At 40.9% G+C, this 17183-nt stretch overlaps 1 protein-coding gene across 1 annotated transcript in view; it reads right to left on the bottom strand.

Moving 5' to 3' along the window:
• The window catches only part of ST6GALNAC3 (ST6 N-acetylgalactosaminide alpha-2,6-sialyltransferase 3), a 500339-nt gene that overhangs the window by 392814 nt on the left and 90342 nt on the right, over nt 1-17183 (bottom strand). The gene's annotated exons all lie outside the window — the stretch shown is intronic.

Raw genomic sequence — 17183 nt, forward strand, 5'->3', positions numbered from 1 at the left:
GGCACTGGCACCAAACTACCTGTAATCCGTGTTCCCCAAGGCCATGCCACTCGCAGTAAAATAAATAGCAGTTCCAATTAAGAGTGTTCTTGGGGCACCTGGGTGGCTCAGTGGGTTAAGCATTTGACTTCGGCTCAGGTCATGCTCTCAGCAGGGAGTCTGCTTCTCCCTCTCCCTCCACCCCTCCCCCTACTCGTATGCACATGTGGGCACACAAATAACTAACTAAAATCTTTTTTAAAAATGCCTTTTTTATAAGACTTTATTTATTTGGGAGAGAGAGGGCAACAAAGCAACAGAGGGGTGAAGGGCAAAGGGAGAAGCAGACTCCCCACTGAGCAGGGAGCCTGACGCGGGACTCGATCCCGGAACTCCGGGATCACGACCTGAGCTGAAGGCAGACACTCAACCGACTGAGCCACCCACGCGCCCAAAAAAGTGTTCTTAATGGAGCAGTAAGAATTATTAATCTAATTAAATCCTGAATACACACCCTTTTCATAGTCTATGAAATGGGAAAATGAATAAAGCACTTCCGCATGTGTAAACACAATGGCTGTCATGAGGAAAACCACTTGTGCAATACTCTGAATTGTGAGTTCAACTAGTTGCTTTTTTCATCATACATGGTTTTTACTTGACTGGAAAACTAACAAAGTATGATTATTTAGATGCAGGCATTTGGCAGGCATCTGCTTGAAAATGAATGAAGTAATCCTACCACTTCAAGAAAAACAACTAACAGTACTTGATGCCAATGATAAAAATCTAGTTTTAAGTGAAAATTAGGATTTTATAAAACTTGAGTCTGCCACCATGAGCTTGACAGCTTCCCAGTACTTAAAGACATTTCTGATGAGATATTTGAGTGGTGATATTAAGGAATGCAATTTTGGGCTATTGTGTAATGAAATGTGTCAACATTTGAAAGATCTGCATTAACTCAGTGAACCGATATTCTCAAATGACCAATGCAAGATGTTACAAAATCATACACGGGTAAAAAATCCATTCCAAGTGCAAGCTAGACCAATGGATTTTAGCATAACAGAATATGAAAAGTTCATTGATTCAGTTTCAGATTTCATACTGCAACTAACCTTTACAAAACTACCACTTGCAGGTATGCTATAATAACAAAGCAGAATGTCCACAATTATCTAAAAAGGCTATTCCAACGTACCTCCCTTTCCAACTACGTACCTGCGTAAGGCCGAATTTTCTTCATCTACTTCAACCAACACAACATATTGCAACAGATTGAACGGAGAAGCAGATGTGAAAATCCAGGGGCCTTCTATTAAGGCAGACATTAGAGACATTTCCAAAAAAAAGAAAAAGAAAAAAAAATTCTGTTAACATTCTCACTAATTTTTCTTATTTTGGAAAATATAATTACTCCTCCTAAATATATATTATTTGTGTTCACATGTAATGAGTTTATTATTACTTTTAAAAGAATAAATATTTTTACATCTTCCCAGTTTTAATTTCTAATATTATGAATATCAATAGATAAAATTCACATAAACAAAAGCTTTTAAGATTCTCAGTACTTTGTAAGAGTACAATGGGGTTCTAAGACACAGGTTTAAGCAGTACTGTCCTAGTCTCTAAAACCCTCTTCCTTTCATACAGTTCCATGAGATCCTACTCAGTATCTCAGAGTACTTCTCTTCCGAAAGTCTTCCCTAGCTTATACCCTACCAACTCTAATCGCTTCTTTAGTCTGTAGTTCCTCATTGTTCATACCTTTACACCTCTGTAGGCCCAATTTGAGTACACGAGCAATAAGCAATATGTCCGGGCTGGTTAACTAATGCAACTCTGGGCAAGCTGCTTGCTCTAAGCCTCAGTCTCCTCATTTGTAAGACAGAGATAAGCCGTGCCTACCTACTTCATTAGGGTTGTTGGGAGGCATATGTGTCCCCCTAAAATACATATACTGAAGACTTAAACCTCAATGAGGCTGTATTTGGAGTCAGGAAGTGATTAAAGCGAAATGAGATCATGAAGGTGAGGCCCTGATCTGATGGGATTAGACTCCTTGCAATAAGAGACATGGGAGAGCCAGCTGTCTCTCTTTTTGCCATGCGAGGATACCATGAGAAGGTGGCTGTCTATAAGTCAGGTAAAGAACCCTAACTAGAACCCAAGTCAGCCAGACCTTACCATGAACTTCTAATCTCAGAATGGTGAGAAAATAAATTTCTCTTGTTTCTGCCACCCAACCTATGGTACATTATTATGGCAGCCTGAGCAGACTAGGACAAAGGATTAATAAGATAGGCAAAGCATTTAGCACAGCTCCTGGTATACAGTAAACACAATAAGTATTGTTATTATCAGTATTTATTCCACAAATATTTACTTAGCAGCTACTACAGTTACACCAAGGCTTCTGCCATCATGGAGCTTATAGTCTGGGGGGAGGCAGGTTAACTTTAAACAAATAATTATTCAAAAAAATACATAATTATAGTTGTGTTAAGTGTTGTGGAGGAAGTCTAGAATGCTAAGAGAAGATATAAAGGGATGCATAATTGAAAGGGAAGTAGGCATTAAGGAAGGCATCTTTGAGAAAGTGGCATTGATGAGAAGTATTACGCATCTAGATACCTTAAGAGAAGGGGCCACGGCTTGCTTTTGTGGACCTTGCACAGGGTGGAAGTATCTGCTACTTTCATTATGGATATTTTCTTCTGTCTAATTTAAGCAACATTCAGAAGCATAAAGGTTTCTAGTTTTTATATGACACTCTTAAACTTAATGTTTACTCTGGCTTTTATATGAATGTCCTAAGCTTACTGTTTATTGAGAATTACTAAGAGAAGTAAAATTACCTTCCGGGGAAATTGAAAAATGACCTTTACAGGCAAAAAAGTAGACGATAAAAGGATCAACAAACAAAAGTCCCCAGTTTCCCAATTCGCCTGACTAATGTTACAATCAAAAAGAATTTAATTCATAAGGTCAGACTCTTCAGAGAAGTAAAGACCAGTAGGTGAGAATTAGGACACATGGGAGTCTATGAAAGTAGATTCCAGTCTCACTGTTAAGTGATTTTTCCTGATCAAAGAGCAAAAGCAGTGAAAAGCTTTGAAAAATGATCCACAGCGCTGAGAAGTACATTGCCATGAATATTCCTGTTAAGGCGGGATATTTTAACCACCTGGCCTCAAAACAAAACATCGTCTTACCAAAACACCGGCCCCAGCAACAAGGAGACACCAGAAGGTTGAAAAACAGCTACGACTTCCTGTTGGCAGCAAGAGTGGAAGGGGTGTCTGAGGCTGTGTGTCAAGATAATAAAATATTAAAATGTCTCTCTCTTTAACTTGTACTTCGGCTTTCCCACAGACGTTCTGTGAGAGCAGGACTCCTCAAAAATTCCTTTCCCAAGTCAAGTAGAGTGCAGGCAGGCTCTTGATAAATCATGAAATGTAAACTGTCTAGCAGAAAGAACTTTTAGCAGGGAGCTAGTGGAGCCTGGTACCTAACCTCAGTTCATGACTACAGGCAAAATTTACCACATATCTGTGCAAGATTCTCCATCTCTCACACTCAGATGATGGACTTTGAAGAAATGCTGTTCATGTATAAAGATGCTCTGACTTTTTCGAAATAAGAAAGTATTAATTTAGTCAAAGCAAGATGGCCAACAGACACATGAAAAGATGTTCAACATCACTCATCATCAGGGAAATGCAAATCAAAACCACAATGAGGTGGGCGCCTGGCTGGCTCAGTTTGTAAGAGCATGCAACTCTTGATCTCAGGGTTGTGAGTTTGAGCCCCATGTTGGGTATAGAGATTACTTAAAAAGTAAAATCTTAAAAAAAAAAAAAAAAACCACACACACGATGAGCTATCACCTCACAACTGTCAGAATGGCTAAAATCAAAATCACAAGAAACAAGTGCTGGCCAGGATGTGGAGGAAAAGGAACCTTGTGCACGGGTGGTGGGAATGCAAACTGGAGCAGCCACTGTGGAAAACAATATGGAGATTCCTCAAAAAAACTAAAAATAGAATTACCATATGATCCAGTAATTTCACTACTGGGCGTTTACCCAAAGAATGTGAAAACACTAAAAAAGATACATGCACTCCTATGTTTACTGCAGCATTATTTATAATAGCCAAATTATGGAAGTGGCCCAAGTGTCCATCAATACGTGAACAGATGAAGAAAAAGTGGCATACACATACCCACACGCACACATGCACACGCACACGCAGAGAAAGGAATATTACTTAGCCATAAAAAGAATAAAATCTTGTCATTTGAAACAACATGGATAGAGCTAGAGAGTATTAGGCTAAGTGAAATAAGTCAATCAGAGAAAGACAAATAACATATATTTCACGCATACATGGAATTTAAAAAACAAAACAAACAAAGAAAAAAGAGACAAACGAAAAAAAAGAGTCTTAACTGTAGAGAACAAACTGGTGGTTACCAGTTTGGGTGGGGAGATGGATAAAAGAGGTGATGGGGATTAAGAATATACTTACTGTGATAAGCACTGAGTCATGTACAGATTGTTGAATCACTATACTGTACACCTGAAACTAAGGTAACACTGGATGTTAACCAGACCAGAATTTAAATCTGTTAAAAATTATTCAATGCAGTCCCACATTTTAGGCCAGCATTAGCTTCTTTAATTGCACGATGCCTAGCACTGAAATTTAGTATATATAGATCCAGAGTAACTCTTCCAGTATAGAGATGTAGAAGGCATTTTGAATTGACTAAGAGAGTGGCCAAAACAAGCTATCACTCAGGTCTCCTTATTCTTAACCTACTGTTTCTCCCCCACCGCACCCCACAGTGTGCTTCCCTTCACTTCCTTTAATCCTGTGACCAACGCTGACCTTTACTCTCACCTCCATTGTCAGTGAGAGCAAGCCATCATGTCCAACTATCCTCAACTTTCCAACTTCCCTACTTAACCCTTTCCAACATTCAGGAGAATTTATGTGACTTCCAACCTTTCCTCCCTCCGATCTCAAAAGAACAAGGGGTCACTCATCCAGTATCTGCATCTCAGTCCCTCCTTCTCCCCAGAAACTTGGCCACTTCTCTTCTTTCTCTTCAATCTCTTATTTCCAAAGGTCTCCTCTAAAATACAAAAGTGATCACAGCTTGTCCAAGTTAAAAAAAAAAAAAAAAGTAGGGGCACCTGGCTGGCTCAGTCAGTGGAGCATGTGACTCTTGATTTTGGGGTTGTGAGTTCAAGCCTCACAAAGAGATTATTTTTTTAAAAATTAAATCTTAAAAAAAAAAAAAAAAAGTGCCATGAACCCATGTTCCATCTCTGACGAGGACTTTCTCCACATCCATTCCCCCTTGCACGTGGCCAAGCCTTGAAAAGGTAGTCCGCAGAGTTGTTCTCAAACATTAATGTGCAAACAGATCAACTGAGCAGCACGGTAAAATGCAGATTCTGACGTAGTAGGACTGGCGAAGGGCTAGAGGCTCTGAATTTCTAAAGTTCCCAGGTGACGGTGCTGGCACTGGTCTTCAGGCCAAACTCTGAGAAAGGAGTTTCTATACTCTAATTTCACTTCTACTTCTGCTACTAGAATCAACATCCATATTTTAATGAGCTACCGGGGATGGGAAACTGCCTGATTCCATTTACATATGTCCTTTCAGTGAGAGCACCTTTATCCTGGGGGCCTCGAATAAATATAGCTCACGCTTATTTACTTTTTATATATCAGTCCCACGGTTTTTACTGGATGACTAACAAGCTTTATCTTAAGAACAGACCTCTCTGTGTTAAAAAAAAAAAATGCTGAATAGCAAATTACATTTTTCAACAAATGATGAAAACATTATTTTATAAATCCGATCAATAAGGATGGGTCAAATTTCTGAAGCCCTTGTGGACCACAGACAAGAATCTTTTCTGCACATTCTAGCTGAAATTTGGAAGAAATTGCCTCACTAAATAATTTCATTTGTGTTTGTTTGTGTGGGGTTTTTCTTGTTGTTTTGTCTGCTTTGTGTGCCTTGTTTTATTTTTCAATATGATGTAAACCAAATCCTTCCAACTTCCAACATATGTCTCAAAGCTTGCCAAGAAGGAACTAACAACCATTTCAAAACAGCAAGAAGTCACTGGGCTGAAAGCTTGGTGTCCTGTGTACTTTTCTAACAATTTTGCATTGTTTTCTGAAATCTTTCCTTCCTTCCCCTCTCTGAGCCTGACTCTCATCCTACTCTACCCTCCAAACTACTCACAAAGATGGCAGATAATACAGTCTTTGAATCCTACCACTATCACAGAACACTCCTGAACAAATTACCATCAATTACTAGACTGGCGAAATGTCGTGTCATGTACTACATTAATTTTGTTGCGTTAATTAACAGCTAGACACAATAAGTCGTCTTCAAATGAGGATGTTAAGATTCTACCCCAAAAGTCAGAAGGTTCTCATAAGGAAAAGAACGTCCATCAATCAGATGGACTTTCCTTCATCAGTCACAACTGAGCTCTCAGAGTTCACACTCTACTGCGATTCAATGATTAGAAACTCATGCCTCCAGCCCCACCATGTCAGTCTCCACATGATAGCCTTCAGTGGTTCCTTCAAGCCTCCAAGATGATGCTCAAACTCCTTAGCATGGACCATAGGCCCTTCAGGGTCGGCAGCTGGACCCGGCGCCCACCTGTCTCTGCAGTGTGGTCCTCGTGCTCTCCACGTGCACGAGCTATACCTCTCCCGAGGGCCTTTCCCTTGCCCACCTGCATGTGGGGCAGTGGGACAAATCTAATTGCAAATTAAGCTAACATTCCCAATTAAGATGAAGGAATTTCAAACTTTAGACTATTTGTTGTTGTTGGATTTACTCTTTGCAGGCTTCTGATCTCTGATGAGTCATTCTACTCACTATTCCTCATTAGGTCCATGATTCTCAGATTAAAAAATTCTGGATTCACTCATCACAATGACCAAAGTGAACCTAAGTCCCTTCATATTTCACTCCACTGTCTACTGGCCTGCTGGCTTCAGCCCAGATCAGAGAGAGGACTCCAGAAGCCCAGGGTAACTGCATACAGAAATGGATACAAAACTGGCAGAAAGGCCCTGTGTGCTCGTCGCTGGTCTCTGGGTCCTAGAAGCTGTGGACTTATCACAGGGGTGGTGGTGATAGAGGTAAAGGATACAAATTCACTTTAATATAGGAAAAGAATTGAAGTGCTTACCCCCATGAAGGTGGGCAATATACACAAAGTATATTTTCCCAGAGCAGGAACAAATTCCCTATAGAAAGAAGCATACAGCTTGGCAGGGCCAGGATCTCTCAAGGAAGCTCCTGTTCCCATTCTCCTTTGGGGAAAAGGGGTGGGATTATACTCTCCTATGCCCATCCAATTCTTCTGGAAAGACTGGCTCTAGACCTGTTGCCTAACAAGAAGCTAGTACCTAGTTAGACCCTAGGCAGTCGGAGGGCTTAAAAGACTAAGTAAATGGCAGATCAATTTCCACATACAACAATCCCTTAGCAAACCTCACAATCCTGATTCTGCATAAGCGAATTCCTTCCTACTCCCAAACACACCATAATAATCACTTTTGCCTTTACCTACTACATACAGATTATGTCCAAATTGCCTGCTATCTGTCATAAACTGACTGATTTCTGAACACAAATCAGATCCCAAGTTCCACATGCCCCAAGAGCTCAGTCTCAGAGTGTTTTCAAAGCAAAGAACAAACAAAAAACCCCCTAAGGTATAGATAGGTCTCTCTATCAAAGGTCAGAGGATGCAGGGAGGCACAGAGGCTCGAGGCAATGCCTAGGATGGACCCAGTGATGGGAAGTTAGCTGCTCTAGACCTGTAAGCACCGCCAGGAGTGGTCTCCGTAAACACAGCACTGCTCACCTGAAGGGAGGGGGTAGGGAAACCGAAGAATCAGGAGAGACGATCTTCAATCAACACCTCTAATGCCTAAGCCGGGTCTGCATGTTGACATCTGTAGGTTGTGCAGCTACCCCCCTACCTTCCAGCAGGATTACAAAGTACTCCAGGGAATTCTGGAGGAAATACACACTTCATTGCCTTTTGTAGCAAACATGGCTGCCTGAATTCAGGGGTTTACACAATGTCCAAGGATGTTTTTAGTTACCAGTATCATAATCTGTAGAACAGTGATGCTTAAATCCAATAATTAATTTATCTGGAGGTTGCAAATTTATTGAATCTAGCCAGTCAGTTAACTGGAATGCACACACATACTGAGTGTGAAATATACCTATATATCTTAGCCTAATCTCTACTTTACTCCCAGGCCTCACAATGGAATATCAAGTAAGCAATTATACAACCATAGCATGTAAAACAACCACAATATTTTGGCTAAAGAAGCTATAACTCTGAAGCGTGATACACTCATCTACTGCGTGTTAAAACGAAGGCAGTAATTTGTTTCAGTGTCATTTAGAATGCACAGCTATTCTGCAAAAAAATCCTAAACATAAGAAGACCAGAAGGAAACTAATTTCTTAGGAATTGGTGCTGGAGCTAAAACTTTAACAATAGCAGGAGGTTAAAATGGCACATTTTAAGTTTAAAAAAAAAAACTCGGGCTTGAGGAAATGGGAGGAACAGAGGGAAGAAATGGATATGCAGTTTCCTTGGAAACTAACTGTAGTATTATTGCAGCAATAAGCCTCAGGAATCATTGTTTAGAGGGCGAAAATACTGCTCATCTGCTTAAAACTGGACAAGGGTAATTTAGAACCTAAATAATTGTGATCTCTGTGAGAATCCTTGGGGAACTCTAAAGACTGCCGCAGAGTGGAGGTGCTCTGTACAAGCTCATACATCTACAGAGGAACACGAGGAAGCCCCCCTGCGAGGTTACAGAGAGCAGACGACCATGGTAATGACTTAGAGGTACAATTTCCAGGGCATTGATATAAATGGCGCCACCAGGCAACTCCCTCTCCAGCCCTCCTCGACCCTTACTCATGTTCTTGTGAATACACCACAATCCCAGACAAACAGGTTTGCAGGGAGACCGAGCCTCATTTCTCATTCCAGTTCTACTGCTCCCTTGTTCCCTGAGCTTGAACACCTCACTAACCTCAGTGGGCCTTCTCTGCAAAACAGAGAAAATACCACTTTCTTCTCAGGGTTACTATGCAAGCTAAATGAAGGAAGAAACACCCCCAGAATATTGCCTGGCACATAGCAGAATATACGTGTGAATGCCATTTCTCTTCCCAATGGTCAGTGGGTTTACTTTGAGAGCTGGCTGCTTCTTTCCACCACAGAAAATCCCAGACAAACAAAGTAGATTTTGTATAAGAATACATAGCAGGAGGTCTTTACAGAGAAACTCAGAGGGTGTGGCAACTAGTCATGTCACAGTTGGGGTATGCGGCCCTCTCTATCATTCGGATACTTAAAGAATCAAACCTGCTGATGACATAAGGATGGCATAGGCTAAAGCTCACATGTGGATGAGGAGCTGAATTGAATTCAGATTGTCTGTGTAGTAAAGTATTCCTCCATGAGGACAGGGACGATACCTGGTCTGTCCACCTTTATGTCCCTAATGCTAATGCAATACCTAGAACATAGTATATATTCCAGAAAGCATTTGTGGAATGAGTACAAATGGTAGCAAGGGGTCCCAGGAGCTTGTGGGCAAAGCCAGGTAGGGATCAGGAGCCAGGAGTAGAATTTGGATTGAAAGCACAAGTGAGAACCATGGACAAGGCAAAAAATGCTTCCTTCCAAGACAAGTTCATACACGCATTTAACAAATATTTAATGAGTCCCTACCATGTTTCAGTCACTATTTTACATGCTCCAGAACATAAAGACAAAAGCCCTCCTCTCCTGGAGCTTACATTCCAGAGACCCTCAGCTGTGTTACAGTACAGTCCTCCCCCTTGTCCACAGGGAGTCCATTCCAAGACTCCCACTGGATGCCTGAAACTGTGGATTAAAGCAAACCCAAAATATATGTTTTTCCTATACATACATACCTATGATAAAGTTTAAGTTATAAATTAGGCACAATAAGAGATTAACAACAATAACTAATAATAGAACAATTTTAACAAGATACAAAAATAAAAGTTATGTAAATACGGTTTCTTTCTCTCACTTTATTTTATTGTACTTTACTCACCCTTCTTGTGACGGTGATAAGATGAAGTGAAGTAAATGATAAGGCGTTGTGTCATAGCTTTAGGCTACTATTGACCTTCTGAGGCTATGTCAGAAGGAGGACCAGCTGCTTGGTTGACTGTGGGTCACCGAAACCATGGAAAGCAAAACCATGGATAAGGGGGGACTACTGTAAAATGGTTTATGTGTCTGTCTCCTTCAATTAGGTGTGAGTTTCTCCCATGAAAGGCCTGTGTCTTGGTCATCTCTGATTCCTCAGTGCCACAGTGCCTGCAAGGTCACAGGAAGAATGAAGTAGTTTTGAACTGAACTCAAAGTCAGGCATCAAGCGAAGCAAAAGCAAAGAACATTGGTTTGAGTTAGGAAGCAACGCAGTCCTAGATTTGAGTCCCAGCTCTACCACTAACTAACCTGGTGACAAGTTACCTCTCTGATCCTATAAAGTGGAGATAATGGTAGTCCGCAGCTCACAGAGCTATAATGAGGGCCAGATGACAAGCTGCCTTGACAGGACAGAGGAGGCCGCTTGGTCAGGTAATGGAACCTGCTGGGACACCTGGGTGGCTCAGTAGGTTAAGCATCTGCCTTCAGCTCAGGTCACAATCCCACGGTCCTGGGATCAAGTCCCAAAACGGGCTCCTTGCTCAGCAGGAAGCCTGCTTCTCCCTCTGCCTCTGCCTGCTGCTCCCCTTGCTTGTGCGCGCTCTAATAAATAAAATCTTTAAAAAAAAAAAAAAAAGGAAATGGAACCTGCTGCTCTCAGATCATGGTCATGATCATCACGACTCCTCATCAGGGACAGAAGGCTGGCCATGCTCAGTGGGAGAACGTGAACGGAACACTGGGGCAAATCCACGCCTGCAAAACTTTTCATCAAAATAAGATAGTCTGGTTTTTAAGAACCCTTCTCCATGCCTAACCATGTCTAAAGGAGACTCCTACCCAGGCCAACACAATTCGTTTTGTGTGAGAAAGCATCCTCTGATCAGCCGCAATGACCTGCCTACAGTGAGCCCTGATTTCCAGCCCACTTCCAAACAGCACCAGCTCCCACTGACGGTCCTCATGAGTTGGTTTGTTCCTAGTGACCATTCTCAAAGGGTCAACACTCAACTTTGCACTTGCAGTCTCAGTCCTGGGCAAACTTGGAAGAACTAGAAGCCCCTGGGCTGGCCATACATTTCCTAACTCAGTTTTGGTGACTTGGATAAGGTAATTTATCTATCATGAAGCAGAGACAACTTTTTCAAAGAAATACTCCCGTGGAGATGCTTTTGGCTCACATAAGGGATGATCACATAACACAGTTCATGACTGGAAATGAGCCGAAGTAAAAAAAAATTATAGAAAAATATATAAATAGTTATTAAAATGACTGGGGGGGAGAAAAAGTGGCAAAGAGAAACAAGAGACACACATACCTGTAGGTATAACTTTATATGGATGCATACATCCGACCATACGTTGATGTATATGTATATATATTACAATGAACTGATGTTTCAATAACATGCAAATGTACATACAGTCATTACTCATCTCTACCCTCCCCAAACATATATAGAACACATATACGCAATTACATATATGTGCACAAATGATTTACTTGTTTCTACCCCCCAAAAAAAATCATTTCTGAAATTTAGTATAGAAATCAACAACAACAGAAAAGCTATAAAAGCCTGAAAGTCTTGTGATGCTGACTATTTTTTAAGTAAATAATAATGTAATAATATATCAAGGAACAAACTGGAAAAATAAGCTTAAAATAAATTGTACAAAATGTTCCCCAGACAAGTCTAAAATAGTAGAGCTAAACCAGTGTACAGAAAAGTCCCCTAAATTCTCATTATATTACCATAAGATTGACAGTAACTACTACTTCATTGTCATTCCTTTCTATTCTTCTCCATAATCATATATTGAACAGAGCCCCAGATAGATGGCAGGAGAGCTGCATTACACATGGCAGCATCTGCAAACTCTGTAATAGTCCACACGTCTAGCCTTAGACACCAATACCATAAATACAGACTCCATTTCTCAAACGACAATTTTGCTCATAGGAAAATAAGTGGCAAGTCAAAATTCAAATGACTGAAGTTGTTTTAGGTAATTCATAGGTTGTAAAAACTAATGAGAAGTAAAAAAAAAAAAATTACGAGGGTATTACAACTCTCCCATTAAAATGAAAATCTATGTTATAACTTTATGTTCTTCAAATGCCATACCAGACTGAAACATCAAGCAACACATCAAATGTTCTGTTCCTAAAAAATGACTTTGTTTATGTGGAGTGATAACTTATTAATTTTCAGAAATACTTGCCTAGTTATCCTTTTAAACCAGAATCATCTCCCATTCTACATGACCATCGAAGCTTATGTTTAACCAGCAATTCATTTGAGTAACTAAAATGAAAATAATTGCCAAAAAGGCCAGAGGGCATTATATACAAATATACAGACACACACATGCACACGCGCACATGCACACACACACACAGATACACTTCAAGAGCAACAGGGTAAAACTAAAAGCAGATAGATAATCATGTCCCTAAAAAGGAAAGAAAACCCTATGAAGTCATCATTATGAACAGTTTTATGAATAGCACTAAAGGCGTTAGCACATGTATGAGAAATGATCGTGCAACAAGATTCAATCAGCCAAATACCAGTTTCATGCTGCAGAAAAGATTATGTCTAGACTGGTTCTCGAAAATGGCAGTTGTTACTCTTTTATTCTCTCTTAAAAGCGGCTGCTCAATACACAGAGGGCAGTCTGCATTTGGGTGCTGATTGGACAAATGATTGCCAATAATCAGATGGCATGATTTATCTTTGGAAAACCGTGGAGCAATTTTAAGGAACACCAATAATTTGAGCGCTAAGCATTGCTCACCATAGTGAAAATGCTTATTCCACTTCAATCGTCAAACCCAGTGTTCAGAGAAAACAAATAGAGTGAGTTTGACACTGGACTCTCAAATTTCTGTCAGTAGGATTTGTGGATAACTCAGGGTGATACTTGACCACATCGTAAGAGAGATTCAGCAACTCTTGCAGGTATGAGAAACAAGCTGATTCGAATTTCTAAGTGTTCGTGTCCTGTCATAGCATTAAAATAATCATGCAAATCTGCCTCCAGCTGGTCTCTGATTTGCATTCATTTTTTTCTGTTTGAAATGATTTATACATACTTGTACTAAATTCTAAATTCTAATTTTAACATTCAGTCTTGGAAGAACAGACATTTACAATATTAATAGTTAGCAATTATTAACATTATAAGTGTGTGGATGACACCAAACCTGGTTAATAAGCAAACTATCTACATGAGTGTTCTTCACAGAATTGAGCACTAACCATATTCTTTTTTGGCTAATGTTAAAAAAAAAAAAGAGAGAGAAGCCATCTCTCATGGATATTACCTCCTTAACACGTGGAGGACAGTCACATAAAATATTGCATGTTGATTAAGTATAAGAAGACAAGGGATGAATCTTCACAAATCCTATGTAATTGAAAAAATAGAACACTCTCCCTCTGTAGTTGTATTTAAGTGGAAAAATTTACACTGTGGAAGTCCTTACTTACGCAAAGGTCATTCGAAGCAAAAATCCAGGAGCCATCAGCAGGTAGCCCATACCCTTTTAGGAGAATAGAAACAATCAAAACTTCCCTTCTAGAAAAGTCATACAGGATGAGAGATAGTCCCTGGATTCTCCTTCCACTGAAATCCAACCCATGCCTGAATAAATTGTCTCAAATCAAAGCTCAATTAATACTAACAACAGGGACGCCTGAGTGGCTCAGTTGGTTAAGCATCTGCCTTTGGCTCAGGGCATGATCTCAGGGTCCTGGGATGAGCCCCACGTCAGGCTCTCTGCTCAGTGGGGAGGCTGCTTCTCCCTCTCCCTCTCCCTCCTCCCCCCCTGCTCATGCTCTGTCTCTCTCTCTCAAATAAAGAAATAAAATCTTTTTTTAAAAAAGTTACTATGTGCTTTATAAATATTGTTTTACTGAATCATAATATTCCTATGCAGTAGATACTATTATTACCCCATATTACTGATAAGCTGAGATTCAGAAGATGGGGTAACTTACTTGAATCAGTCACCCAGCAAATAGCAGAATATTAACAACAACAACAGCTATTGTATTTTTAGTGCTAATTGGATCTAACACTTTCCCTGAGAAACTTAGGCATCTGTTCTAGTCCGCAAAAGAACCCAATGAAATAGAAGTGGTCTGCATTTTTTAAAATGACGAAACTTGGAGCCTGAGAAGTAACGAGCTGATGTCACCAACAAATAAATGATAAAGCTAAGTTGAAAATCCAGTTCTACTAATAATACACAAGTACTACTAATAAATTCATTCAGTAAATATTTTCTGAATACCCATTATGTGCTGGGTACTGTTCTAGCCACCAGGGATCTGTAGTGAACAAAACATAGGTCCTGCCCTCACAGAGCTTGCATTAGAGTATTTATTACAGCTTGAAAAATAATGAACAGAATGCCAGGTGATAAAATGTGCTACGAGGAAAAATAATGCAGGAAAAGAGTAAAACATTCTAGGGGCGCCTGAGTAGCGCAGTCGTTAAGCGTCTGCCTTCGGCTCAGGGCGTGATCCCAGCGTTCTGGGATCGAGCCCCCCATCAGGCTCCTCCGCTATGAGCCTGCTTCTTCCTCTCCCACTCCCCCTGCTTGTGTTCCCTCTCTCGCTGGCTGTCTCTATCTCTGTCGAATAAATAAATAAAATCTTAAAAAAAAAAAAAGAGTAAAACATTCTAAAATGAATGGAGGAGCACCATTTGTTACAAGATGGTCCAGAACAGACTCTCTAATAAGAAAGTAATAAAAAATAAAAAGTAAGGTTTGCTCAAAAATTGGTCAGACTTGAAGAAAAGTGAGGAAACCATACACATACCTCATAAAAAATTTGCTTGCAGGGGTGGTGACTGGGTGGCTCAGTAGGTTGAGTGGCTGACTCTTGACTTTGGCCCAGGTCTTCATTCCAGGGTCTTGAGATCGAGCACCCCCACCATGGGCTCCCTGTTGAGCAGGGAATGGGCTTCTCTCCCTTTCCCGCTGCCCCGCCCCACCCCCGGCCCACGCATGCGCGCACACCCACGCGCGCGCTCGCTCTCTAAAATAAATAAATAAATCTTAAAAAAAAAAATGCTTCTAGCAGGGGAAACGAGGACAGTTGCCCAGGGGCAGGAGCGCGTTTGGCCAAATGAGAGACAGCAAGGAGGAAATTACAGCCAGAGCGGAGTAATCAAGCGGCAAATAAGTCTGAGATGAGGTGAGAGAGATAAAAGGGGGAAACCACATCGTGGAGGGCCTTGCAATGTTTGCCTTGCAGTGTTTGGCTTTGACTCTGAAAGAAAAATCTCCTGAGCAAAGAAGGAAGGGATTTGAGTTATATTTTAAAGGATCACTATGACTGCTGCGTTAGAAGACTCGGGAACAAGGGCAAAAGCTAGGAGACCAGTTAGGAGATTGTGGCAATAGTCCAGGGAACGGGTGATGGTGGCTCGGACCAGATGTGAACAATAGGGATAGTAAGAATAGATGGCTTCTGAGTATATTTGAAAAGTTTCACTATTTAAATGTGGACAATGAAAGACAGAAAGGAATTAAGAATGACTCCAAGAATTTTGACCTTAGCAAATAGAAGGACAAGGGGACATTTACTGAGAAGAAGCCTATAGAAAATCTATCAGACTGTAAAGTCCATGCTCTCTTGAAATGGCCATGTACCAAAAATTAGTTTGGAATTCCATTCAGACCCACCTTGAGTGTCCAGAACTGTCCACGAGGCTGGGACACCCTAGAAAGTGGAGGTTCTAGTACCATGGGGAAGCAGACAGGTGTCATGCCGAAGGCTAACCTGTGAAGCCACTGATCCAAGGCTGAAAAGGGACAGCAGAACCAGGATAGCTGAAGGGCAAAATCAGAGCTCGAAAGGATGGCACACAGGGATGAAACAGCCCAGAGAGGCTGAAGGTGGCAGTGGCCGACAGGGAAGAGGGAAATGAGAGCCACACAAAACCAGTGAGTGAGGGTTTGCATTGTTCAGTCTGGTCTTCCCATACGTGGCCTGTGGAATCTAAAACAATGCTACCTGCAATTTAGCCAGCAGCAGTTCTGCTTGGAACGAATTTGCATATTCCTCTCCCTCAGATATTTGAACAAAGGGTTCCAAAACATCCTCCCTTTTTCTTATCAATTTCCCTCTGTCCTACCCTGTCTCTCATCTTAATTCAAACTATTGACCTTGATCACTAGTTTTCAAACCAAGCTGTCCACCAGGAAATCTTAGAAATACAGATTTCTTAGACCCAAATCAGATAGGCTGAATTGGAATCTGCGACAAAGAAAGCATTCAGCGAGCTTTGGAACCAGCCCCGCCCTCACGTCCCCCGTGGTTTCTCAATAAACATCAAAGACAGTTACAACTTCTAACTTGAACATGGTCTTGTCTCCTTTCTCTCCATACCATTAGGGCCCCTGAGTTTGTCCCACATCTGCTGAGTTTTTCCAATTTCTTTTCAAGAAATCAAAGGCAGAATACTTGCCTGAGAAATTATTCATGCTCCTGGGTCTACTGAAGCCCTATTACATCTATCTCCAAAGTCCAATACGAGACCTTTCTTTCTAAAATGACTTTCCCTTGTGAGAAGGCCAGATATTTCTCTGCTTCTTTACACGCTGTACTCTCCTGTGTGGTTGCTCTGGATACTTTAATTACTGTTTAATCTTCCTGCATTTGTGCCTTAAGGCAGAGCCTACGAAGGGCACAGAGTTCAAACTCATGGCCTCATAACTCGCCACAGGTTTAACATTCAATAATCATGACAATTCGAACCAAAGACCAAAACTCCACTCCAACTGCCAGGAATCCAGGGGTCAGTCTGTGCCAGCCTTGTCGGCTGCATATGTAATTTTCATTTTATTCTCCTCCTGTTACACTGGTAGATGACTAGTCCTGTTCCCTCCTTCCC

The sequence above is a fragment of the Ursus arctos genome, unplaced genomic scaffold, assembly GCF_023065955.2.
Source record: "Ursus arctos isolate Adak ecotype North America unplaced genomic scaffold, UrsArc2.0 scaffold_12, whole genome shotgun sequence".
Classification (NCBI taxonomy): domain Eukaryota; kingdom Metazoa; phylum Chordata; class Mammalia; order Carnivora; family Ursidae; genus Ursus; species Ursus arctos.